At 35.7% G+C, this 25,845-nt stretch overlaps 1 protein-coding gene across 5 annotated transcripts in view; it reads right to left on the bottom strand.

Annotated features, from left to right (window-relative positions):
* Window positions 1-25,845, bottom strand: part of HIVEP2 (HIVEP zinc finger 2) — a 180,200-nt gene that overhangs the window by 54,598 nt on the left and 99,757 nt on the right. For all 5 annotated transcript variants that reach the window (XM_039869742.1, XM_039869744.1, XM_039869745.1 and 2 more), the window contains exon 2: window positions 25,013-25,124. The gene's annotated coding sequence lies outside the window, so the exon portion shown is untranslated. The remainder of the gene's footprint in view (window positions 1-25,012; window positions 25,125-25,845) is intronic.

Raw genomic sequence — 25,845 nt, 5'->3', positions numbered from 1 at the left:
ATCTGACACACACTCAGCTCTCAATAAAGGTTTCTTAGTATTTTATTTTAGAAGTATTTAGTCAATATTTTGATTCTTTATCTACCAAATACCTTCACCACTGTTAACAAATATAGGATATGATGCTAAATTTCTTAGGGTAGTGAAACTTAGCCTGACAACGGCTGTGCTTCTTACTTACTAGGGATGTGATCTGGGACAAATTACTTAGATCTCTAGGCCGATATCTCTGTGTCTCCCACAAGGATAACAGTACCTACCTTGCAGACCCTTGTGAAGAATAGAGGTCAAGCAAGTAAGACACCTAACAGTGTCCCTGGCATTTGGTTAGTGGACAATAATGATAGCAATTATAAATACTACACTAAGAGGACAGGTAAAAGTAAGTGATGATATGTGTAATTTTTTCAATTCATATATAAAAATTGTTTTTTTAAAAAATCAAATTTAAAAAATTAATTCAGAAAACCCATATAGACCCAACCCACATCTTTTGGGGCAATAAATTATTTGCCACAGTTCCAGTAAGATTCTCTATCCAACTGGCAAAGAAAATATAATGGAATATACAGGAGCTATACTGAGTTGACAGAAAAACATGCAAAACATGGCACAAGAGGAAAGATTATAGGGTCTGTCTTGAGTCTGATTCCTGCTCCATAGTTTGCTGAAAAGAACTAAAAGAAAATCAGTGGGGAGGAAAGAGGATGTCTTCTCAACATTAAATATTTAAAGTAGATCAATAAGAGCATTTCATATCAGGAATTCTTCATCAGTCTCCATTCCTCCTAAACATTAAATATGTAAGTGGTACATATGTATGCCATATTGAGAAAAACCGATGTGGAAAATGTGTTTCTGACAAAGTCTCCAAAGAAAAGAATCTAGTGTCTGGCTTCCTGTGTAAACAAATGTCATCACATTCAAAGAACAGTACATCAGGAAATTCTCTGGAAGATGTCTATGTTTTCATGAGAGGGGTGTGTGTACGTGAGAGAGAGAGAAAGAGTGAGAATAAGGGGGAAAGAGAGAGAGCGCACGCGAGAGAGAGAGAGAGAGAAAGAGAGAGAGAGATCTGAGAGCATTCTACCATAGAATAACCTCGGAAGCACTGTAAGACAAATCATTAAAAATGCAACACATGCAAACTCTTTTCCATTGTAGATGCAGAGAGGTTAGTTAGTGAAAGCAAAATGATCACTTAGGATCCATTTAAGAAACCTGGCTTCTTACAAATAGGAGTAAGTAGGTGGATTTGTCCAAACCACGCTATTTACATCTTCTAAACCCTATCATTTTGTGCAATGGCTAAAATTTCATGCATGTCACAAGTCTTTCCTCTCCTCCCCCGCCACACAATGTGGCTGCTTTTGAGAATGTCAGATTGGGAATAAGGAGAAGAAAGAGCCATTATTTCAAAATCTCACAAATTCACAACTGAATTTAAACCACACAACTTTTAGAAGTGTTTTAAAATGGATGAAAGGTTTTGAAAAAAGAAAGCCAACAGTACTATTCTGCATCGTGCTACGAAAACACTTCCTAATACATTCTCTCAACACAGATTTCACAGACCTTACTCGCTATGCTAGGTGTGTACATTAAGTCAAATCCTTTATTTAACAATTATCTAACAACATTTTGAATTCTTCAGGCTAACAAATATTATAAAATAAAGAAATAAATACTAAAATAGGCCTTGGCTCAGCCTCAGATGAACATGGAGTACTAGGAACCAGATTTATTCTCCTGTCTGAAAAACACTATAAAGGTAGACGATAAATATGAAACAATAGCTCTTAAGATACTGGACACCTGGCAACAAAGGACAGCGATCCCTGAGAGAAGGGAGACTAATGACTGGAGCCTTGAAATTGCCCCAGATTATTACTTGGCAAAAGTTTTCAGGGGAAACTCAGGACAAGACCAGTGGTCTCTCTGAGTTGAAAACATGAACATAGAAGTATAGGGAACCAAAGGTGGCTAGAAATCACAAAGCATGGTGAGAAGAGCAGTGAGAACTCTGCAGATCTGCAGATAAAGTATTCAGTTGAATATTGATCAGTATATGCACATAAGGAAACAACCTACGGTCCGGAGAAAAACCACTAAAATATTAGAGAGAACAGTGCCCAGTACTCACAAAGGGCCAAGAACAGTGCCTGTTCCTAACAGACAAAGTGGATAGCCCTCTAATTTATCGGGCATAAGTTAGAGCATTAAGAAGGGAATTGCCTGAGCAGGAGAGAAAAATTAATCCGACTAAATGCTGTCCTGGTCCTGCCTAACAAAGCTTAAAAGCAATATTTTAAAAGCAATAGTTAAGTATCTTAACTATGCCCAATAGCAAAGCTCAAGAATATTTCTAGGAATAGGAAAATCTGTTACTAAACAAGGTAAAATTTTGGCTTCCAATCAAAAATTACCAAGAATGCAATGAAGCAGAAAAATCTGACCCATAAAGAGGAGAATAATTAATGGATCAAAACTAACCCAGAAATAACAAAGATGACAGAATCAGTAGAAATATTCCATGTGTTCAAGAAACTAGAATAAAGAATGAATATGTTAAATAATAGCAATACGAAAGATATAAATAAAGTCCACACTGAACTTCTAGAGAGGACAACCTTAAAATCTGAGAGGAAAAATATGCTGGATTGCAGATTAGTCATTGCAGAAGAAAAGACTAGTGAACTTGAACACATAGCAATGGAAACTATCCAAAATGAAACCAAGACAAAATACTTGGCCCTATTCACAGTCCACAATTCCAAAATTGTGTCTGAAAGCTGAAATAAAGTTCACAATGTAGTTGAAGTTCTGTTTAACACAATGGAAAGAAAGTGCTTATTTTTTTATTAATATATGACTTTATAGACTTGTCTCACTTTATAATCTTTCTATTGACCATGATGATACACACAGAATTTGCAAAACCTGTCACTGCTACAGAGCCTTAAGTGAACACTAACAAAACTTATAAATAACTTCATAGTTTTAAATAACTAGCTTGACTTTACCAGGTATATATGTTAATATATTATACAATAATAAAAACCCATTAGGTCATTATTTTTCAATAATTATACATAATGCTATTATGCAGTCTAAATTGTCAGAAGAGTTTATTTCACTTGCAGGATTAATTTTCTTTGTTATTGTGATCTAGTTTCTATCTAAACCATCTTTTGGTTCATCTACATCTCCCAGTTTCTGTTGTTCAGTCTTCTGGATTCCAAAAATATCATTCACACTCAAGATTATAGTACCCTGTAAATGTGGATGACACACATATTTAATAATTTTCTGTAGTAAGAAATAGTATATTGTTAAATTGTTTAAATTCAATAATTTATAAACCACGAGACATTTAAATCTGGATGCCTCATATAATAGAACATATATTCAGCTTCTCTTCATGGTCTTTCCTTTATTATTTTATTGAATGCCTAGAAGGCCCATAGTGGTCACTGGAAATATAATGATGAATAAAATAAAACCCTCGAAGAGTTTACGGTCTAGAGTCAGACGGGTGAAAAATAATTGTACACCATATGTGTGGTCAAAGATGGACAAAGCACTATGGGAGCAGAAGTGAGGAGGTGACTAACTGTGCTGCGGTGAGGGATAAGGGAAAAGACAAGTAAAACTTCACAGGGGAGGTGAACTTTACATCCTGAAGTATCTGCAGAAGTTCATGTAATGGAGAAATTGGAAATGACATTAGAAATAGAGGAAATAACAGCTATAAATGTACAGAAGAAAAAGAAACAATATATATTCCGAAATAAATAAATTGGAGTGTTGTTGAAGTATAAGTTATGTGAGGAATAATAGAGAGATAAGAGAAATGATGCAGTAATTAAAAAGTAGTTTGAGGTAATAAAGTATCTTATGTAATATGGTAAGGATTTTGAACCTTTTCCTAAAGCAGAAGGAAGATTTCTCTTTTTGAAATATAGTTTTGGAAGCAGCATGGAGATCATATTGGAGGTGGGTGGAGCTTAAGGCAAGGACACCAATCAGGAATCTACTACAATAGTTCAAGGACATACAATGAAAAACTAAATGGGGCAAACGTAATAGGCACTGATTAATGACACGTTTAGAAAGAAGAATCAACAGAATATGGGAATAGGTTATGCGTGTCTGTGTGACATGAAGGTGAAGAAAGTGTGGGGCATAACTCCAGCGTTCCAGCTTGAAATGACTACGAGAACAGTCTTGAGGGCAAAATACATTTCTGGACGTGTTGAAATTGAAGTTAATTTGGGCTACTTAACCAGAGATATCTAATATACAGTTAGAAGTGTGGAAGTAGAAAACTGAGCTTCTACAACAAATTAGCAATCAACGAAATGAAAAGATAAAAACACCCATCCTTGTAAACATGCATAATGAAAAGGGAAGTGATGAACCTTATGTCGGAACTCCTCGATGCAACATTTACTGGGCTGATGGAGGGACAGAACCAATGATGAAGATATGGGAAAGAGTAATCAGAGAGGCAGTAGGGAAAAAAGGACAAAGTGGTGTCAAGAAAACCAGTGAAGAAGAATATTTCAAGGAGAGAGTTCAAATGAAACAAGAAAGTCATATTAAATAAGAAATTTAAAATGTCCACTAAAGTTGCCAATTAAAAGATCATCAGTGTTTTTAACATGAGTAATTGCAGTGGATTTGAGGTGTTAAAGCCAGATTCCTGTTAGATAGGAGGTAAAGTACCTGACGTTGCTAATACAGATGAATCTTTATGGCTTTCAGTTATGGAAGGCCTAGTCAACAGATTTCATTAATATTAATAATAAGTATAATTCTAAAAAGTAATTATGAAGTATTTACTCTCAGGCACTGTACGAAGCACTTTACATGCATTATCTTGTTTAATTCTAGAAAATTTAGATGACTCCAAAATAGTCTTTCTCTAGTGCCAAATTTCCATCAAATTGCTAATCTTCGAAACAAAACATTCTGCTTGATTATTTATAATTGAAGAACAAGGATTGCGTCTTATGCTTCTTTTCTTTGGTCCAAACAAGTAAAATGTGAGGGTTGTAGTAAAAACTCAGTATCCTTTAAAACTCTTAAAAAAATATACTGAATTTCTTCTATAGGCATGACTTTGCATTAAACAACAGAAAAGACTTTTTTTTTTACATTATCCAATTCTACACAAATTTGAGGCTCACTTAAGAGACGAGATATGCAGATGAAAATCTGAATTACAGCTTTAAGCATCCATTAAGTGCCACTACATTTATAATAGTACTGTATGAGCTTAGTAAAGGAGATATTGCTATGAGCTAGTGTTGTGCAAGAGATATTTATGCAGCTGGTTAAAGTTAAATAAGGGCTTGAAAATTCTGACAGGCAGAGACAAGGCTTTCCAGGAGGTGGAAATGCCTGAGTAAAGGAATGGTTGTGCATCTCATGAGAGCCAAGAATTCACTGCCAACGATTTATTTGAGCAAAAACTTCAAACCTACTGTTCTTTGCCCCCAATTCAGCCCATTTCCAACATGTATTTTTTCTTTCCCTATATCTCCTAAATTTATCTCTTTATCTATATCTCACAAGCACATGCTTCTGTTCATATTCTATTTCATCTATGACAACCCCCTCAGCATTCAACATCATTAGCACCTCTATGGAGTCTCAGTTCTACTGATGTCCCTTCCATTGATGTGGTTTGCACATCACCTCATCCAGGGTTCTGCTTATGGTTTCCTAGTACTCTGCATATTAGGACCAACATCTTTTCTCTATGTGTCAAAAAACCTTTCCCACACCACTAGATATCATCCTCAACCTTCTGTGTTTTTCTTTTTCCCCTCTCCACTCACTTCACTGTCTCCATTCTAATTCACTGCCGTTTTTCCCACACTAATTTGCTCTAAGACCTTTTGCAGTCAACTATACATTTCCCTCATCCAAGCCTCCCCTGGCTCAAAGCCACTCTAAAGGCTCTAAATCATAACTTACTGCTTGGAAACCATTAATCACATGTAGATAGAACAGAGCTGACTGCCATTGAGTTGTTCAAGTACTAAAGCAGTCTGGTTTGATGTTAATGCGTTAGGTTGCCTAGAAAAACATTTGTAAGAGCTGCAGGCCATATATATATATATATGGAAAGAAAGAGAGAGAGAGAGAGAGAGAGAGAGAAATAGAAGAGAGGTGGGGAGAGAGAGAGGTGTGAGGATTTAAATAATCCAAAGAAAGGCGGATCAGTATTTCCTTCGAGCTATCATTTGATCCCAGATTCTGAAAAATAAAATATAAATTAAGGTTTTGGGGGGGTCCAAACTTTTTTCTGAGACTCATATAATATATGGGAATTTAATAGTACCTTCTTCTTTTTAATCACTTGGTAATTAACCTGATTGAAAACTCTAGCCAAAATACCATGGCTGTGGTTTAGAATACCTTCTGGTTGTAGTCATAGCTAGAAAAGACAAACTTTCATTTCTAGACTCTGTTCTCTCACAAAATTTGACTTCGGCTATACCCTGATCATTTGACTGCTCTTCTGAGATAACTAGTAGTCACATACACACAATCCGGTGATAATTAAAAGACCAAATCCAAATTATTCCATTTCTAATAAACATTAGACTATTCCTATTAATTTAATCAACAGAAAGTTACTATGTGTCTTAAGCACTTTGCTGGACACAGCATGCATTGAGATAAATAAAACATTACTAATAATATACAAGATCCTCAGCACTCACACCTTGAGATGTAACCAAGGAATGATAACAATATTCTAAGAGTAAAGAGATTTACAAAGCAATAGAGGAACACTGAGGGAGAGAGTTAAAAAAAAAAGAACGACTCTGCCTTGAGGAGTCACAAAAAGATGTGCAAGAAAGTGACATTTAAACTAAATCTCAAAGGAGGAATGGCAGAAGAAAAGAGATGGCATGTATATTGAGCATGAACTATTTGCCAGATACAAAGGACATATTATCTCCTATTATCACCATTTTATAGATAGTGAAACTGGAGCAGGACAAATAAAGTCACTTGCTAAAATGTCACACAGCCAGCTTCGAACCCAGCTTTGTATGTTCTGTTCAATGCACAAGCTTCCTTCCAAGGACAAGGAAGCATTTCTCAAGTGGAAAAGGGAAAGAATTATTATTGCTACAGTTAAAGTTTCTTAAGAAGTGCATCTCATAAAATCTTTACTCATAATGAATTAACATTTTATGGCTATAGGTATAATTTTCTATCTGGGGTTCAAGCTCACTTAAGAGGCCTGTGAAACTTTTTAAATTTTATGCATAATGTTGTATATATGCATTTTTCTGGGGGAAAGGGTCAGGGGCTTATAACAGAGTCCTAAAGAGGTCTATGACTCCCCTCCCCCAAAAGGCTAAGAACCACTGATCAACACAGAATTTTGCTAGACTTTTTATTGTTTTCAAAAAAGAAAAAAATATATATATGTAAAATTTAGCTTCATATGTAAGGAAATACGCTTCATATGTAATAGGGAAGAATATTAATATATCCTATTAATGATGTAACAACTTGATAACAAGACACTGAAGTGACCCCTTCCCATGTTTCTAATAACTACTCAGGATGTTAACAGTGAAAGGATCATTTAGAAAGTTAATTTCCTTTTCATCACGCTTGTTAAGTGTTTACTTTAATTCACATCCTGTGTGACCCTATGGGAAAATTTTTAACTAATACTGGGGAAAATCCCATAGGGTTACACAGGATGTGAACTGGGCCTGTACTGAACTACCTTTGGCTTGAAAAATAAAATTAGATAGGTGAGTTTCACTTTCTGTTTGTCATACGTTCCACTTTCTGGTTCCCAAAGTTTAGATTTATAGCATAGCTGTGTTTCTGAAATGGCAGCTCAATAAAATCCCCAAATTCTTAGCCTCTTTTTAAGGAATGATTTCTCAGTGTTGAATAGCACAATCCTTTCTGCAGAAAATGCAAATTCTGTAGTGCAAATCACAGAAAGCCTGCTGGAGCACTCCTGGAGTGCTCCTCCATACCTGTGCTCACACAGTTCAGCTGCCGTTTTCCATTTCCTGTGGAGAACACACATCATACCACTTCCCCTATAGAAAAAAGAAAGCAGCCCAGCTTAATTGCTGATGGAAATACTGTCATAGTTTCCACTGGCCAAGCTTGAAACCATTACTGATCTAACCTTCATTAATTTTTCCACAACAATTTGCAGAAATGTCAGGAAGCAGCTGCACGAAAACTGATTAATTGTCCTTATCACTGTGTGTGTGTATGTGTGTGTGTGTGTGTGCGTGTGTGTGTGTATATATATATATATATATATGTATATTTCAGTTTAAAAATAAAATTTGGGATTTTTCTGTTTTGATTGGTATTGATGGCATTATGTCTTATTCTGAAAAACCCAGATCTATTTTTGACAGCTTCCAATGGCCCAAACATTTTCAAATCTGGAGGAGGTCCCATGAAGTTTGGGACAGCATCCATGAAGGAAAAGATTGCTTCCTGCCGATTACTCAGTTATATCTGTTTAAACAGACGTTAATGAATTCAAGTCTTATAGCAACACTGCATTTATTAGTCAATCACAGAAGCTAAAATTCACTTCCGAAATGAGAATTATAAAATCAAGTGCCCTTTTCTATTTTTTTTTCACTTTCTTTTCTCCCTCATCGTTTTAGTTTTGGAGCTATACCATCTGTCTCAACCTTTCAAATAATGTACTTTGCACGGCTGGCAAAAACAAGTGGAACAGTACACCTCATAACCCCAAGTACTCAGCCAGTGAGCATCTATAAAAGTGGTACACAATGAGATCTGGCCATCTGGGGATAACTAGTTACAGCAAGCTTAGTTTCTCAGCCAGCACACAGATTTGCAGACTTTTAACTAGTTGGCAAAACATCAACTAGTGTTCAAGAAGAGAAACACTAACAAACATTTTTTTTTTTTAAACACAAGAATTCGGCTACAAATTTTCAGAGGTATACTTGCCAATGTTGCTGACGAGAAGGCATCAAAAGCAAAGATCAAAGCACTGTCAACGTCCCTGAAATGGAGACGAAGTCAATCCAAATGCAGCGTTTTGTAGCACTACCAAACTTTTGGGGTAAGAACATGTTTTTCCTTCTCCATATTGCCTGAATAGATACAAGCAAAGGATTGAAGCCGAACAGATTCTGAACCACATGATGCAGTATCTCTCAAAGACAGCTCTGAGACACTTGACAGAGTTCCTCCTAAAACTACATCAAAATAATCTGAAGACTCTCTTCACTCCAGATATGTACATTTCTAATCAAACCCCAGACCGAAGCAAAACAGAGACTGGACCACGGTAGTGTAAGGCACTGACGTGATAACTGGACATGTAACACAGTGGCCCAGATCATGGACTCTGGAGCCAGAATACCTCTTGGGAACCCCATCTCTGACACTCAGTAGACATATAAATCACTTCAGACAAGTTACAGAACCTTTCTGTACTTTAGTGTTCCTATCTATAAAATGCAGATAATAATAATGTTGATAGACTTGTTTAAAAAAATAGTCTTAGAAATGGCACTGGGAAGAGAAATATAAACATTAGTTATTAACTCTATATTTTTCTGTTGATATTTCAGGCATGTGTTAGTCTAAAATGAGGAAGCATCAGTGTGCCAAGAATTCCTAAATTAATTTAAGGAAGCCCACTGGATCGGCTTAGGGTTAAATTCTCTATTCTTTCTGTTGGCCCTCCCTCAGGTGTCTTAGGACATGCTTTGTGATATTAGGACCCAGGGGCAAGCACTGCTGGAGATAACTACACCTCAGCATCACCCCCAACAGGCCTGTAAAGGAGAGGTGGGAGGAAGGCCACCACAGGCCAGGGAAGCACAAAGAAGGAAGCTGACTCGGCCTTCATCATAATCACAGGGCTTGCTGAATAAGACAAAGGAGCTCATGACCCAGGGTTCAGGTGCCAGGAGGCCACACCGCGCAAGAAGGACTACACTTTTTATTCCCGTTCCACCATGTGACCTTAAGTAACTCACTACACTCACTAAAGCCTTAATCTTTCACAGTGAAAAACAGTTTTTCATCTAAATCAGAGTTTCTCAACCTTCTTGCTGCCATGAACCCCTTTGGCAGTCTGATGAAGCCTGTGGATCCCTTCTTAATAAAATGTTTTAAACTGAATTAAATTAAATACGAAGGATTATGAAGAAAATCAATTATAATGAAATACAGTTATCTCAAAAAATTTTAAAACAAATTCATTGACAGTAATGTGTGCGATTCTTTATTAAAAATTGGAAACAAGATATAGTGAAGGATAATATTCACCATAATTTTGAGTCATCATAATCATAAAGATACTTTGAAATATTAGCCACAACAATAATGTGATATGAAAATATCTGTGATTTCTACTGGTGACAAAGTCACACATACAACTAAAACCACTGTCATTTGTTGCCTACATTAATTATGAAAGGGGTGCTTAAGTTCAGTTACAGGTTAGTGGAAATAAAGTTATAATTTCTTTCTTAACCAAATTTTTCAGATCCTCTAAAGTCTATCCATTTGTGATTAACATCCCCAGTCCAGGTAAATAATTAATCTCTTTAAAATTCCAATGATCAATGATTAAATCATGTCCCTGGCTCCATTCACAGAGAATATTCACAAAGAAAAATGGAACTATCTCATCCTTTCCAAATGTGTGGAGTAAGAGAGATTTACAGGATAGAAGTGTCTTTCCCCGTCCCTACCCAAGTGCAGAAAGGAGCACTTACTGACTTGGAAATGAGGTACCCAAACACTAATGCCCACATGCTCCCATAGCCAGTGAAGCCTATATATCTAGGCAAGTGCGGTTCCTGCCTTGGGTGACATGCTTTCGAAGGCCCACACACCACAAGCACACACACAAGAAATGTATTGAAAAATACATGGGCACCTTTGCCACTGACATCCAGATGTCCTATAACCCTAACGGTCCTTGCTCCTCACCACAGCTGTTTAGGCCCCAGGGAAATGCTTCTGCACATCTTATGCCTAATCTCTTTGCTCCAATCCAAAGTGATCGACTGTGAATGCCCTGAAGGTTTGCGGGTTGTGACATTGCAGATTGTGGAGTTAGATACCATTTCAAAAGCAGAGATGTGGGAGACATTCATGCTTAGGTAAAAGAAAAGACAGTAATCATTTCTCTCAGATGGCACCAGTGCAACATATTCTTGTATAACAAACTATAGTAGTGCCAAGCATCCCTTTTCTTGCTTCTCTTAGTGCTCTGATGAGTGATTCTAGAATTATTAATGAATTACTGCTATATTTGTAACATCATAAATGGCACCTGAGGAACATTTTGCAATTAAATAATTCTTATTCTTAAATTTGTGAGAATGTAAACTGCATGAAGCATGATGTTAATTCTTTACCTCAGCAACTAAATGAACACTGAACACTAAACCTATATAGATTTATTTCATTAAAATATTTAAGAAGACAATATAATTTCCAAAAAATATATTTAAAAGCTTCAGCTTTGTTAAAATAATTTTGGACTTAAAATGCTTCATACATTCATTATAATGTAAATTTGCCTTTTAATTTTAACATGTAATTCTGGATATTTAATAAGAAAAAATGGCTTTTTGAAAATAATTTCATTTTTAAATTTAAAAATTTTTTTTAAAAATTCTAGTTAAAAATAGACATAACAGAAATTTCACAGAATATTTACTCTAATTTATATTGCTGATAAAAATGGATTGACATTTTGTATGCTTTTAATACAATTACGATTTACTTTTAACTCCCTCGGGTCACTGAGAAAGAGTATAAGTCGAGATCTTAGTATATGTAGCTTCTTTTTTTGGAGTTCAGAAACTTATAAAGCCAATAAAAAAAGCAATAGAAAATCTAAAATCAGCTAGTCTGCTTAAATTTTTAAAGCTGGAAATAAAGAAAATAAGCAAACTTTTGTCAAGCATGACCCATATAAAATTCACTAACAGGACATGACGAAGTCTTTATTTAATGAAGATTTAATTACTGTTCAAAACAATAAAAATGAGCCAGAAAATTATTCTCATCAAGAAATCCCTGCAACCTCATATTCTTTACAAATAAAGAATTTATCACTGATCCAATTAAGAAGAGCGTATGTGGGCCTCTACTTGAACTCTTGCCCCAGAGGCCCCACAAAAACTGGCAGCAATAGCTAAGTCCCAAAATGTGTGTTTTTAAGGCTCAAATCAAGCTTGGCTTCCTTCAAGACTGTCATGAAAACAATTCCACTAACGATTTTGCTTCCATTCTCGTGAATCTCACAAAGTTTGTTGCAAATACCTTGTCGCCATGTAACACAATGGCTCAGATACAGTCAAGGAGCTGGGAAGAGAACAGTTATGCCCTCCATTGCCCATCTTGGTAATCCTCTGTTCCATCTCAGCCAGACAGAAAACCATAGCTAAATATCAGTGAGTGATAACACATACTAGAAGTGATAGAGGAGGTGTTTGCGCTTTGAGCCAAATAAATTCCGTACATATAGACAGAACCATGTACTTGATTTTCATCCCTCTTTCATCTTTACTCTGTATTCTCCTTGCCTCCAAAGCTCTTTGGGTTGCCACACGCTTTGCCATCTCTACACCACTTGTACCTCTTCCTATCGGACTAATTAAAATTAAGGCCTATGAGGGGGAAGTATGGCGGCAAAGGCCAAAGAAAATGAAGCAGGCTTTGAAAAGCACACTTTCACATTTTTGTTCATTATCTAGATCTTAAACTTGGAGGATAAATTTTGTAGCAAATTTTTCAACAATTACATGAGCATAAAGCATGTTTTGAATGAAAGTATCCCTCTATACTCAGAGGTTTAGAGGAATGACGTTTCCTAGACATCTGGATTAAGGGACTGATTCCTACAATCATCTATATCGATTTTGGTTTAAAGATCTGTACAGAGTCTTGAATTTCAAGTTTTAAGCAGAGAAAGAATTTTAAAGGTTTTGCAGATATGTACAGAAATCTCTATATATCCCCCAAATCAAGAGGTTTGTGGTGAGATCAGGGAGGGCTGAGTTACTTGCCCAGGGTCTGTGGGCTATTCTATGAGATCCAGGGCAAGAATCTCTGTGGTTTCCTGACATTTCAACCAATGACCTTTCCAGTTAATCATTGCTTGCTCTCCACCAGAGTTAACTACCCCCACATAATATTTATATGTTGTCGTGTAATACTGGTATTATTCCATTCAGAAATCACCTATTACGGTTTTGATATTAGAAGATAAAACTTAGACATCAATGAGTTATCAAGATACATCCTTCTTATAAATTATTTTATACATTATTACTAAATGTTTAAACTCACACATGTCTAGTTATACCAGACATAACAGAAACCACACAGAACATTCCCAAACTTAATTCTTAAAGATACCTAAAAGAGAATTTAAATCTCCCGTTTGCCTTGAGAACACTTGCGGCTGCAGAGTTTACTCCAACATAACTTGCGGGTTACAGTCCTAACCATACCTCCAAAGTTTGCCACAAAATATCTCGCCTTTATTATTATTTTTACATTGCTCTAGTCTATCGATAGTCTTTGGAAACAAATGACATCATTCTATTTATGGCATTCTGTTTTTAGTAGTTCGATCGCTAAAAATATGAAATCCTAGAAAACATAGCATTTCTACCTGTGATGTTCAATGAACACAGGTAGCAAGCTGCACTTTTTTTCTAAATGGGAAAAGGGTTAAGTAATAACGTTACTAAGAGTAAAAAGATTTTTTAAATGTGTCTTTTAGAAAATGTTAACTAATTGCATCTGTGCTGAGAACAATTCATAGTGCCAACCTTAAAATGGAATTAATTTATTTCAATTTAATTTTTTAATCAAATTTCCCAATGCATAAAATATATGCATGGGCGCATTAAAAATAATAGATTATAATTCTAGCAATAAATATTTTAAAATAAAGTAACAAATATCTTGAAATAAATGACTCTCTTCAACCACTGGCTCACCTCCACATTCTCGACAAAATCCTAAGTGAACAGATCTTATATGCCATGTGTGGTAGAGATCAAACATGCTGCTCGTAATAACACAAATTTAAAATCTCTGATTTAGAAATTCCTTTTCAATATCTAAAACTATCTCTTTAAAATAAAATGCCACACTATATTTTAGAAGAAATGTCCATAAGATATTATGTTTAAGTAGCTTAAGGACAAAAACTTACAGGAGGACTCTGAATAGCTCTATTTTTACTGAAACTAGTAGAAAAGTTGTTGATAACTAACCAAAGTATTTCAGCTCCTGTTGCCGCCAGCCAGTAAAAGTTCACAACACTTAAACTTTAAAGGCGCACATATTATTCTAGATATTCTGAAAGAAGTGTATCCCTTTGATACAATAATGATCAAAGGGAATGTGATAATCCACTAATTACTTAGTAATTTATCAAAATGATGCTGTTACATATTTCCTGACCTGAGAGCAATTTTCCATCCACTTACGATAAGCTTAAGTTTCCATATGTTGTTTAGTCCCACTCCAGTAATACTATACTTTCCAGTTAATAACATTTAGTCAATTCTGCTTTTATCAGAATGGAAGATACAAGTCATTAGTTATTATCCTTCCATCCCTATTCTGAATAAATGCACGAATGAGTGAATGAATGAATGATCTAGATACACACATCAGACCAGTTCTTATCCTGTCCTTCAAGGCCACAGACACAAGGTATATCTGTGTATATATACACCGTGTACAAGGTATATATATGCTTTCAATGGCAATATAGGCACAAATGCATACCATTTAGAAAATAATAGCAAAGCAAAATTATTAATTTTTTTCTAAAATTAAAAATAATCCACATAAACATATTATCTTTGTCAAATAATACTTCCAAATTTGAGTTAGAGTATTCTTAAAAAATGCATAATAAATTTCCCAGTAAACATATAGTGTAATTCAAATATTTTAGTAATGCTACAAAATGTATATTAATACGTTCAACTCCAAACACTCATAATTTATATCTGACATAATGAAAATTATTGCATTTATGCATATATCATGCACATATATTTTCGATTTGCTTTGGAAACAAAGGAACTCAAGATTAAGAGTTCTATGACAGAGGCCCTACAGGTTTATGAGTTCAACTTGAATTTTTGAATATAGAGGTAAACATGGTGGCATGTTGCACCTGACCCTAATATTCTTGAATGTGTGCTGCAAAGCAAATTGGGGGGTGGAGAGGATGAAGGTCTTGTTTTCTCACAAGCATAATCAAGCTGATATTAAAACAGGATAAATCCTGCAAGACACAAACCTATCAGCAACAGTTACCAGCAGGAAGAAAATTATAAAAATGAGGCAAGGAGAGATAACAAATAAAAAAGAATAAAATGAGAAAGTATTACCTGGCTGGCTGACATAATGCTATACTCTCATGTTTACTGGGCCTAGGAGACAGGCCTAACTCAGTCTCAAGAGCCCCTCCCACTTCTGAGCTTGATTGCTGGTTGAAAAGATCTTGACAGGGCTTCCTAAGGTAGAAGACATCCCTACATTTGGGGAATTCTCCTGTAGATATTTAGGCTATTTACACGTACACACAAATAAACATACTGACCCTATCCATCTCAAGGCTTCTGATAAGACAGGGGAAAGGCAGCTTGATAAAACATCTCTTCAATTCAATTCTTAAGGAAAAGGAATCCCAATGCTGTAATATGTAAAATCTGATGAGAACGTATGGTAATTTTTTAGAAATTCTGAGGAGTCCCACTACCATTAATCTTATAACTGGATTCCTGTATCCTAGCAGGTTAAACACATTTTAGGGTTCATAACAGCAAGGAATAGCTCTGAGGGGTAAAAGCAGTAGTATATAACACTCACCTCAGAAATATACTTTCGTCAAGCTGACTACCTTTGAAACAGACTAACTTATACTGGCCAGTCTCCTATAAGAAAAATGTATTTTATTTAAAGTGTTGCATGTTTTTTCTCTACTCAGCTGTATTTTCCATCCCCCAGCTTGAAACGCAACAGGAAATCGGTAAATGTGTATTGAGTGATCAAGTGAATAGCTGAATGAATGAATGAATGAATGAATGAATTATAAACACACTCTCAAGTACAATGCTCATGTACTATTATGTATCAGTGGGGTGAAAGAGCAATCACTTCTTCCTCCATTCTACTACTTTTTAAAATTGTTCTCCTTTTATTCCTTTTAAATTATAGGGCGGTTTGTTATAATTTTAAATTCCTCTTTGTAATAATATGGGTGCCTTTTATTTCCCCAGTTTGCAGCAATAATTGATTTAAAAAACACACACACACAACAAAAATCAACTAAACATAATCATGATATAAATCTTACCCCTTTACATTCTATAGTAATATGCTATTCATCTTAACAAAGCAATTTTTAAATTTTTCCCTAAGTTCTATTATTATTCCTAAATATTAAATTGTCAATAATATCCCTATAGCCTCCTGCTAGATTATGACATCCCTGCCCTGTTTCCTCAGCGTAAATGTAACACAATGTGCCTCGATGTGACCAAATGTCTATTTATTGGCACATAAATATCCTTGAGGACAGGAAAAGAACTGTGTGTGTGTGTGTGTGTGTGTACATGCACTTCCTTGGATTGTTCTGCATGGAGATATCCCTCCACATGGGAAAAGAGCCAAGGAGAGCCCGAGGACTTCCCTGACTCTGAGCCAAGGGTGTGGCAAATGTGTGCGGCATCATCAGCTGGATGCTTAAAGAGAAGGAATGGGAAGGAGGAAGGAGGAAGCAGGGAGGAAGAGGGAAGGTGGTAATAAGTGTTGAAATCTTTTACTTGTGAGAAAATATTCTATGAATCTAACAATTATGCAATATTTTTACGTTTGCAAAGACTTCTCAGAACTAACACATTCTCCAGTTGATATCTGTAAGACCAGCCAAAACACTATGAGCTACTGAGGCTTATGTAAACTTGACCCATTAAGGAGAAATCACTGAGGAAAGCTCAGCCTTTTCTCTCCCTGATGCAGTTTAATTATATCTTCAAGGTAAGTAATAACCTTTAGAATGTTTCCATCCCCAACCCTACTGAAACCTCTTCAAAAGCCATCCTACAATCTTCGATTGCAACATAGAGCAACCTTTTTGTTGATTCTAATATTAGTGATGACTTTGTAGTATTTTACACTGTTGAAGATATATCCCTTAAATACAGAGCTCCCAGCTCAGGCTCTGACATTAAGTGGACAATAAGTAAGACCTCTTCTCTCTATAAAGTTTCTTTCCTCTTAGCATTGATACTTGCCTCTCAGTGTTCCAGTTACACTTCTGACAGCTAAAATACTTTGCAATCCTCTGATTTTCGAAGGTGAAGTGTCATCTCCCCTACACGCTTCTCCGCTTTTCCAGTGTCAGATGTAAGCCTTCTCTCCTTGTGTTCTCATAACCTTTGCTCTACTCCTGTTATTGCACTGATCATGATCTGCTTTGGATTGTAGTTAATTGAGTAAATATTTTATATCCCCAACTAAATTTTCAGCTACTTAGAAACAGGACCATTCTCATTTTTCTCAGTATACACCTCTAGCACGAAGCGCAATGTCTTGCACACGGATGTTTTCCATAAACATTCGTTGGATTCTAAAGCTTACTAAAATCGTTGAATGGAATTTTTCACTCCTTCTTGCTTCCCACCCTTCACGTAGTCAAGCACATACCAAAATCTACAGATGACTTAATGGCATTGTCTCTGCCATCTGTGCCCTCTTTTGAATTCCTATGATAATCAGAGTAGTTCAGAACATTATTACCTCTCAGGGAGACTATCCCAATAGCTTCTAAACCTGTCTACCTCCAGGTTTGGTTTTTTTTTTCACCTCTTCTCTTTAAGGTGAGGTGAGGTATATTTCAAAATATAATCCAGTCATGTTACTCCTGAGCTCAAAAATGGGTAATGGTTGTCAAATGTCTAACTAACTGATGTGCTTATTACACAATCAAGGCCCATCGTCTCTCAGTATTTTTCTTGCCTCTTCTTTCATGTCTCCTCTTCGCCTTCCAGTGCTTTGCTCCAAACACACTATGTTACTTTTCATTCCATGATGACATCCACATTAGCCATCCCATCTCTTTGCTTATGTGTAATTCTGTCCACCTGTCAAAAGCTTGCCCATCTTTAAAGCCTTCCTCAGGAAACATTTCCTGATGCCCAAGTCCTTTCTCCCACATTACCACAAAAAAATACATATGATTTCTTTCTCCTCTGAATTTGCAACATTTTATTTATACATTTCTGAGGATGCTCCTTAGATTTCTTACATGCAAGTCCAATATACACTCGTATTATCTCTTTTTTAGGTTTACAAGCAACTTGAAGGCTAAAAGGCAGACTTATCATTGCATTCCTTCAACCTCTGGAACACTAAATTTCATATGGCAGAAAAGCCATAAATATTCACCGAATTCAAGTGAACTAAATAAAGCTTTTGCAAATAGCCAAGAATGCTCAGGTTCCATGTAAGAAAGATGTAGGCTCAAGCCAACCTAGTGTTGGCATCTATGATGACTGGTGTTCTTGAAATTTCCGCTTAAAGCTGATGATAGAATCAAGCTCTGCTACAGTCAATGAATAATTTATTTGTGAACAAAACATTCTGTTAATGGAAATCTTTTTATGGCTCAAGAACTAAAATATATTTACTGCCCTATAGTTATTAAATGTTTGCTTTAATCATTAGTACACAAGGTAATGACAAATGATAATTACAGGACCATTACATGCTCTTAAGCTGATTTAGTCAAGAATATCTCTTCTAAAATTCAAAAACTCCTTGGTGGATGGGAATGGGGGTGGATTACTGTGGGACCAACCAACTCACTGCTACCATCAAATTTAAGAACCTTAAGGTGCTGTTAGAAATACCACCAATTGAGAGAACAACTTTAGAATCAAATAACTTATACATTTTTTCAATTTTAGTGTGCAAGTAAAAATCACCCTGCTCCCCTGAACTAAACGGTCTCAAGTGAATACATCATAGCAAAGGAGAAGTGCAAGTGTTTGTGCATTCCCGAGATTTTCCAGCTTACCAAAAATTGTTCCTGTGTTGTACTATTTCAGCAAGTCGTAAGATGACAATGATCATGCTTCTCTAAAGGAAAAGAGCTATTTTGCCAGTACATTTTTATTTTAGGAGGCAGGAAGGCACACTTCTGGCTGTTGCGAGTACTCTGACAAGTACACATGTTCCTGAGGAGGTGACTTTGTGGGGGATTTTGGCAGGGTAAGGTTGAGAAAAGCCTAAAACCATCCTAAACTCTTGGGAAATATTTAAGGAGCCGGAAGAACAGCAAAAAAGAGGAAGAAGGCTCACGTCTTCCAGTGAATTCCTATTTCCAACTATAAACCCTTCGGGAAAAAGAAAAGTATGTATTTTTATCCACTTTTATCTCAAACTCAACTGGTATACAATCACACTGACCATCCTGATACCCAAACAAGCTTCTCTTTTTCCCTTTTTCAATTAAAATAATATTCAAACTCTTAGGTTCAAGGCCAGCTTCCCCCAGCTCCCACTCCCAGAAATACACACATAAGTGCTCACACATGTATATATGCGCTTGTGCACGTGAGTGTGCACGCACATGCGTGCACACACACACACACACACACCCCTCTTCTACCCAATCAGATCGTCCTAAATTGGCTTCTGACACTCTCCCTCATATTGTCTGTGTGCTTTCTATCCTACTGCCGCCACTCCAGTTCAGGCCCTCAACACCTGACTGATGTCCCACCACACAAAGCCAGGAGATCAGAAGGTTGTCTGAGACTAACTGGCAAACTTCCAAAGGACAAGTCTAGGCACTGTACCCTCATGTATATGGAATCCAGGGACGATTATCAGTGACGGTGACCTACAGAAGTATCAGGAGAGTCCCAAGGAAAACAAACTGAGCAGAAAGGAGCCACAAGGGTGCCATGATGCAAAACCCGAGATGTGAGGAACTAAGTAAGGTAGCAGCTGGAGGAAGTTAAGTCAGAAAGAATTCCCTGAAGATGGGATCCAAGTGTTCACTGAAGTTTCTAAACAGCGCTTTCATCTGTGATATGTGTGGGAGGAGAGGTAAAGGGCACAACATGAGGTGACAGCTCCTCTGTGAATTAATCTAAGTGCCTCCTAAATGGCTTCTGTGCTTTCAGGAACTCTGGCGCCCACTCACCCCACCCTCACCTCCACCCCTACGCCATCCAACACAACCTGGCAGGATCTATGTTCTTTAAGTGCAGCTCTGATTACATAACTCCTCTGCTCAAGAATGTTCATGGGCTTCCCACCACCACAGGCCAGAATAAATGTATACCCTTAGTCCTGAAGTCAAAGATAGCTGCACTGCACATTCACATTAGAGCTACACCTGTATCTCCCAGGAAGCCTTCACATTCAGAGGCCTTGTTTTACTTTATCTCATTCAGTCTTTTCAGAGGTCAATTGTTTTTGTTTCCACAGTAAAGACAAGGACAATAAAGGACAAGGACAATCTTTGTAAGGGGGACGCAGGGATTTTTATTTTGTTTTGTGGGGGTGTGGGGATTGTTGTTACTGTATTTTAAGAAGAATTTTTTGCATTCAAAAGATCACTTAAAAGAGCTCATAAGTTTGCTCTTATGGCTCTGCTCTGGATATTTAATAAGTATCAGACTTGCTGATTCATCTCACTAATATAATTAAAATTAAATCTGTGCCCAGGTATCAATTTGCAATCCCCAAATAAGTTGCAAAATAAAACTCACAACAAATATTTTTATTACATTCAACAAATATTTATTGAATATCTACTATTTTTTTCAGTCACCATTTTCAAGGTTGAAGAGGACACCAATAAAATGGACATAATCTTTACCTTCAAGCAGTTTACAGTGTAGCATGTGAGATTAAAACCTCACAAAAGTCACTTTACTTTAAAGCATAAGCACAAAAATACAAACAAAAAGTGACATCAGAGAAATGTAGTGTTAAAAGGATTCAGAGAGAAAAAGAGATAAAACATCAAGATCTCTAAGTGAGTGATTTTATATAATATCCAATTTAGTAATTTATGATGAAAACTATAACTTCCAAAGGAATCAGAATTCTAAAGGCCATTCTTGATTTATAAGGATGTTGCTTGGAGTTTATGAGATTCTCAGAGCAGGGTGAACTTAACAGTTAATATCATCAAGGAAAAGGTGCACTTCCTCCAAAATGCTCAAAATTATGAGATCTGATTCTTTCCCCAAACTCCAATATGACTTCTGAATGACATGCTGTCTGAAGTTGGGACAACTAGGGCTGAATTCTGGTTCTATGATTCACTAGCACTGTGAGTTTGAACAAATCACTCACTTGTAAGCTCCTAAGCTTCCTTTTCTTCATACATGAAACAAAATATGAGTAATACCTACATAACAGTTATTGCCTTAAGAGAGATAATAAAACATGGGAGCTATTTGCAAACTGTAAAGTATTACCCATATGGTAATACAGGTCATCATAGAAAAAGGGCATATGATTACTTAAGTTCCACTGTGTAGGTTTTGTGTGGCAAGCAAAAGATGAGATATCCCCGCACATAGCCGTTCTACACTGAAAGCTAAAGTAAAGAGACCAAAAAAGAAAGGCAGAAGAGGATACTATGAAATGATATAAAAGCAAACCACAGTCAGTTTTTCAGATGACTACAGAAAGCTCGTGGAATAAAGTATGCTTTGCTTATACCACTGGTTTAATTAATGCCTGCTGACTGAATGATGAGAACATAAATGGATAAAGTATTGAATGTATGAATGAATCAAGGTCTAGCCAAGCAAAATGCTTGAAAAAGTAGGAACAGTTAAATTTTATAGAAGAGGGTACGAAAATAATTTTGAAAAAACAAAAGCATTAGAGTAAGAGACTCCAACTCACACAAACTGCAATGGGAAACATATCACAGTCTTTATAATTAGAGCATAAGAATCTATAGGTTTCACATCAGTTTAGTGATAATCAGAAATACTGATACCCTCTTCAGTTACCTTAAAATACAGAGGACCCAAACAGAACTACATACATCTAATAAACTACAAAAATGACCCTATGTAAGAGAAAAGACAGCAGATCTTATCTGCAAGCTTATCAAATGTTTATAAGACCTACTAATATAGGTCTAAAAAGAAAGGATTAAAAATTTTCCTCACTTTTACTTTTCATATTGGTGTAAGTAGTGACAAAAAAGAAAAAAAAACATACAAATGCAGATCGGAAGAGAAAGGAGCAGATGGATAGATGAACGAGTCTGGGATATCACAAAATACAGCAATTTCCACAAAAAATAAAATAACATATTTCAGATTTCCTAATTTAAAGTAAAATTTCGATAACTTCTGACTCCAAAAATTACTTATCATAACAATGTAATTCTCAGCAAATTAACTAGTGCTCTGAAACCTGATTTCCTCACACAAATATGGGATTTTTAATCTTACTTTTAAAAGATTAAGTAGCTATAGCACAGATTCTTACTCTGCAGAACACACCCAATGAATGTTAATAGTTTTCACCTTCCTTCTTATCTTTCCTCAGCTTAAAGAAGAAATATCACTTAATAATAATTCTTAAATAATTACCTTCAATGCAATGAGAGCATATAAATCTGTGCATATGCTTAAAAGTCCATAGTCCAGCTAATATTACCTTTAAATGAATAAGGTTAAGACAAGTCAAAAACACTGGTTACCTGAAGTAAAATGGTAGGACATGAAAAGTCATGTTATCATAAAGATAAAATAATTTGTATTTACTACCTTTACAAAAAGTAATGTTCTAATGGTGAGGGTTTTCCTTTTTAATCTGGAAAACTGTTTTCTATTTACTACCAATTTGGAGTGGGGAAAACTGGACAAATTATTTTAACTTATTATATATAAAAAATGTTTTCACTTGCACTAATGGACAAGGCCAGGTTCACAGATAAAGTGGAGGAGAGGTTGCTGATTGCACAAGGCACAAATATCATGAAAAAATCTTACCCATTTCTTATGAAGTGTTTCCTTCATATTTGGTTTAGTTGAGAAAATGTATTCAACAGGTGATGTCATAGATGATAGGTTAAAGAATCAGTCACATGATTAATAAAATATAATTAGTGTCACATTTAAATAATGTGACCATTACTACCATCAATCACTATCATCAAAATCACTACTAGTTAGAGTCTCTACTACCTGCCAGGAGTTTAATAACCTTATGAATTAAATAACATCCTTATTTAATTCAAAGAAATAATTATGTTAAGATACAATGACCCCAAAGAGCTGACTTAACCAAAGCCTTCTAGAACTCAAAGTGTGATAAGCAAAGAGGCGGCCAGCTGCATTCAATGTCCAGGCAAGAGACACTCACGGAACAGTCTCCTAAACATAATTCAAATTAGGTCCCGCCAACGAAAATTTAACTATGACACTGTAGGGAACTTTGGGAATAATTGTCAAAACCAGCCTTGTGAGTAGATGGAAAATCAAATATGGCAGACAAAGACATTTAAGTTAGTGGCTCAGAATGTTAATGTTCATCTTCTAACATCTCTTATAGCTATTGAAGAAACTAAGGCTTTGCTTTTGAAACTCTTTTCAACATTTCTCTTCCTGACCGGTTTTTCATCTAACTGCCTTATATCCCTTTAATTATCCTAAAATGTTTCCGAATAGCATCATGTGCCCATAACAATGGAAATTATGGGTCACAAATGAATATTGGGTCATGAAACTTACTGGCAAAATGAAAAGAACCTGGGGTTTCCACACTTGATATTTCCACGCTCATTGAATCCTCAAAGTCTAGACTAACAAATCACATTCTAGGGCAGTAGCCTCAACGGAGATTATTTTGGACAAAGCAAAGGCAGTTGTTAGCGTTGCATATAGTATATGACTCTGCAAAACCACCTGACCTCATCAGGTCTTAAGATGTCCACAGGTAAAGCAGAAGCTGCTCGTTTGGTTTCAAAGTTGATTCTCCAAATGATTAGACACTTTCCTCTCATTCTTTATCGTTCGTCAGGTTTTAAAATAGCTCCAGTTTATTCAGAGGAAAAATTGAGTAACGAGCTGCACAATTTAGATATAATAATAAGATTTAGTATTTCAGAATCTTATGACTTAGACTAGGGATACAAATTTTTTTTCCAAATTTTCTGTTACTGTGTAAAGGGTAAATTAAAGCAAGAGGGTGCCTGAATTTAAAAAAAAAAAAAAAATTACCAAATCTTAAAATCAGTATCATTTAAACTTCTGATGCCAAAAATCTGTTTGACAGAGCAGGTTTTACTATACTGACATTTTAACAGTAGCCAAAGTCCTGTTCCCACTAAATTCTGTCTTGGCAGCACCAATAATTTTCTAAAAGCCTAAACTCCTCCTGGTTTAAAGTTCTCTACCTAAAGGGTTTTCTGCAGCAATAGTGCAACAAGAAAGCAGAATTGCCTAAGTCCTTAAGATGTCTATTCTGATCACAAAACCAAGATTTCTGTAAAATGAGAATAGACTAAAATATGAAGAGTTACTGTTTTACTCAAAATGTTCATTATACTTTAGATGTGAATCTGATACAAAACAGCACAATTACACATAAATATCTCACTAACAGTAAAATCTGATATTCTCACATTACCTCAAGATTACAATGAGCAAATAATCATTCAAATAGTAAATAAAAGGATTTGGTTTCAAACTATAAACGACATTTTCTAATCTTTTTGTATTTCCAGACATACAGTAAAAAGCTTACAAATAGGTTCATTTAGATAGCATCTCAGATATCTTTCACTGGTTTTGAAAGCCTCAAATCATTACTGTCAAAATTTCACATAAAGCTTAATATTTTGCTTGAGATATCTTTCCAATAATTTTGAAATCAAACCACATAGAAAACATTTGACTTAACTTACCCAGCGGCTGAACGTTAAAGAATTGGTAAAACAGTTCCGACCAAATCAATTCGCTTAATTTTTCAAGTAGATCTGATTACTATCGTCTTTTTAAAAAATTCAAAGACTCCACCTAATGAGGAAAGAAAAAAACAACAAAGAGTAGTGTTTAAACCAGAGCAGCATTATATGAGCTATACATTCATAACACATAAATCAAATCAAGATAATTATCTCACTTCTCTTAAGTTACCAGGCTACTTTATAAAAACAATAAGAGCATCTGCCAGTGAAATTAAAGTTTCCAGTTTGGGGTAAAATGAATGTTCAAGCATAGAGAAAACAATAAACTAGCACAACAAAGTGTGAGAGCAAAAGAGTTTATTTTCAGTACTGATTGGCACATGGAAATGATGACTACATGATGTCAGTTAGGATATGTAAAATTAGATATGAGGGAAAGATGCAACTGACTGCTTTGGAATTCAACTCATCGAATCTAATTAATTTACTGATGCAATGAAAATGTGTAGGCTGCAGTTCCTTAAAGCCATTATCCCTAGCGACATGCAATCTCTGCTGAATATGAACTAAATATGCAGATAGATCATTTGGAGACAACCCACTAGCATGAATTTCCAAATCATCCTTAGAATGTTATATCTTATCTCCTACAGAGGGTTTATACTCTACTGAAGTCCCATAAACATCTTAATTATGGATTATAAATATTATCAGTTAATTCTACTCATTTCACCAAGTAGATGCACCTTTTCCAAAGCCTAAATATTAAATGGCTATCTAGCTCCAAGAGACAGTTTGAGAGAAAGCAAGCTATATGTCAAATGGGGAGA

This window comes from Pteropus medius, unplaced genomic scaffold, assembly GCF_902729225.1.
Source record: "Pteropus medius unplaced genomic scaffold, Ma_sr-lr_union100, whole genome shotgun sequence".
NCBI lineage: Eukaryota > Metazoa > Chordata > Mammalia > Chiroptera > Pteropodidae > Pteropus > Pteropus medius.
Note: the sequence above shows the minus strand (reverse complement) of the source record. Positions and strands in the feature narration are given on the sequence as shown.